This window comes from Mixophyes fleayi, chromosome 9, assembly GCF_038048845.1.
Source record: "Mixophyes fleayi isolate aMixFle1 chromosome 9, aMixFle1.hap1, whole genome shotgun sequence".
NCBI lineage: Eukaryota > Metazoa > Chordata > Amphibia > Anura > Limnodynastidae > Mixophyes > Mixophyes fleayi.
This window is the reverse complement of record NC_134410.1, coordinates 63,799,875-63,802,805: the sequence shown is the minus strand read 5'-3', so window position 1 is coordinate 63,802,805 and position 2,931 is coordinate 63,799,875. Positions and strand designations below refer to the sequence as shown.

The following is a 2,931-nucleotide window of genomic DNA, read 5'->3' as shown; positions in this document are numbered from 1 at the left end:
GAAAGCACACCTTCTGTAAACACACCAGCTACTCATCCTAGCATCAGCCGCACCGTATACCTTGTTGTTCAAGTTCCAAGTGGCAGTGTAGAAATTAGGTTTATATCCTATTTTTCAGAACCAATTTACTACTTTCTAAAGCGGAAGTTGGAAACTTATGGCCCTGGTGCCATTGCTGAACTACATCTGCAGTGATTACTGGCTTCTTGCTGTGCGTCAGATGTAATGTAGTTCGGCAACAACCAGAGTGAAGATAGTTGTCCAAACCTGATGAAGAACTACTGAAATGATCTGTTGTGGGAAACCAGTTTTGTCAATGTAGCATTGTTTTCGCAAATGAAGAATAAGTATTGTACAATCTAGAAACCACACTTCTTCTGTGAAAACATTACATTAACCCAAACTATGATCATTGATCAACAGAAACCATTCAATTTGTTATATCTGTATTTAAAATGACTTGATGGCTGAAAATAACCATTAGCCATTTTTGTTTATATTGAGGCCCCATGTAGCTATTTTTCTGTCATTTATCGTTCTAAGTATTTAATGTTGTATCCGCATCCCTGTGCCTTTGTAAATATAGTTTTCTGCTATTTTTTCATAGCATTATACTTAATAGGTGTTTACATAAAAATTCTGTTTTTCTTTTCTGCCCATTTACTACTCTTCAAACTGTTTTAATTGATTCCAATGTTTAGAGCGTATTAGTACGTATAAGCTGTACACACTTCAATACAGCTTAAAATCTTGAAAACAAACCACTTAAGGATATTCTAACATATAAGTAACTAATTTGTCTTACCGATGTTTAAATACTGTTGTTTAAGCAAGACCACAAATATATTTGTGGTGCCCTGGACTCTGGAACTCCATGGCACAAGTTCTTCACGATGCCTTTTGCTTTTCATTTCAGGGCAGCATTTTGGACCTTGAAACTTATTCATTCTCATTCTACAATATCCTAGTTTACCTGCTATAAAACACATGGTTACATCCTAGGCTGCATGAAGTACACTGCTTTATCAGTACTTTACAAATTGTTAGGAACACTGCATTTAATGTAAAAGTGGACATCACAGAGAATGTCAGTGTTGGGATTCAAACTTTCATTTTAGTATGTTGTTTTTTTTTGTTTTTTTTCCTCTTTCAACTATGAGAAGTGACTAGGCTAATATTACTTATGGCAATGTTTTGTTTTTTTAAATGGAAATTTTTACCAAAAACTATAAAGTTTAGAAAGTAGCACTCACAGTTCTATTTGATATCAGATATTAATATAGTGTACTTAAGCTTCCTTCTAATGTGCAGTTCTGATTTAAATTGGCGATGGGAGCTCCCATAATCTCTACACGTTTTCCCATTTAATTACTCTTCGTGCCCATGGCTGTGTCTGAAGCATGCAAATAATTTCACATTTGGCTGTTTGCAAGCAACTTATAAATGGTTGACTTTCTCATAATGTGCATCTATTAAATGAAAGATGAACTGTAGATGGCCTTTTTTTAAATTGCAAATTTAATTTTGTGGCCCTTATATTTTTCCAACATTAATACTGCAAAATGTATGAAAGTACACTAATGAATAACATCAGAGGAAAAAAGCTGGTGAATATGAGCATTTCTTCCAGCAAACTTGTAATAATGCATATTTGTGTGGGTAGCTGCACTCAGAAGCTGCAGCCAGTATGGTCTCATAGGAAGGCTCACCTTGATACAGTTCAACAAAACTTTACATATATACTTTTTTTGTTATTTAAATGCTCTGTTAGTTTTGCATATTAGTAATTGAAAGTCAGAATTTAATTGCGTTATTGATTTGGCAAGTTAAAATGTTTCAGATGTTTAAGAAAAATGTATGCTTTCTAACTGCTTTAAATGTCTTGTAATACGTTCTTTTGTGTTTAATTTTTACCTAAATGTAAAAACAGAGTAAAAAATGCAGTTGCTCTTTAATAAATCAGAAAATGCAACTTGCCTTTTGAAGAAACCACTTTGGTAAATCGGCAAAATCCTCGGACAGCTTACGAACAGGACTCTTGGATATGAGAATTACAGCATTTTTTCTGGAGAGGACATGTAACATGGACCAGTCACACAATTTGTCAGTAGACATTTTAGCTGCATATATTGTCTGTGCATTAAGTAGAGCATCAAGCTTTAACCAATATGAAGACTATCTTAGAAAGATGTGGAAGGCTCATTTTTTATGTTCTAGACATTTTAACTAGCTGCACCAGCTTTAAGCACAGTTAAAACAAAGTTGCTTGTATTACAGTTTTGCCTGCAAAATTCTCCACATTTTAATGCTGTTACTTTGGATGTAAAGCGTTCTTGGCTTGATATTTGTGATATTGTACATGTATGTCTCGGTTGTATAGTAGTTTCAGTCCATTTAACCAGCTTTGGCTTCTGAAATCATACAGCTGTGGAAATTTGCCTTTTTCTGTTTCCTGCTCTTTGATTTCAGTATGATCTGAAGTACTATAGAAAAGTCATTTCTGACAGTTTTTTTTTTGTTTTTTTGTAATATACTGAAGGACTAAGATTGTGCTTTTAATGATTGAGCATTCAAATCTGGAATTATCCTATGTGTTTTCACCATTGAAAGTGCTGTTTAGTAGTTGAAACTTTAAAAAAATATATTTAATATCTCATTTAATAAAGTGACCAAAACTGTTTTCATGCTTGGACTTGTTTATATGGATCACGTGCAACTGATCTCCATACATGACATGCAAAGGAAAGAATGTTGGTGTAACGCGCTTCACCAGTGTGAATGATTACACTTGTGTCAGTCATTTGACTTGCATTTATTCAGACCCCTGAAAAGGACTCTTTGTAATTTACCACCTCTTGCTTCTCAGGTGTGTGACTATGTAAGAGGTATATAGGTAACACATGAATGGAAACTGGGACAAGCGTGGAATTA

At 34.2% G+C, this 2,931-nt stretch overlaps 1 protein-coding gene across 1 annotated transcript in view; it reads left to right on the top strand.

Moving 5' to 3' along the window:
• ATRX (ATRX chromatin remodeler) overlaps positions 1-2,680 on the top strand; it is a 157,537-nt gene extending 154,857 nt beyond the window's left edge. Inside the window, exon 35 of the mRNA XM_075184434.1 lies at positions 1-2,680. This exon is cut by the window's left edge and continues 527 nt beyond it. The gene's annotated coding sequence lies outside the window, so the exon portion shown is untranslated.
• The last annotated feature ends 251 nt before the right edge of the window (positions 2,681-2,931 follow it).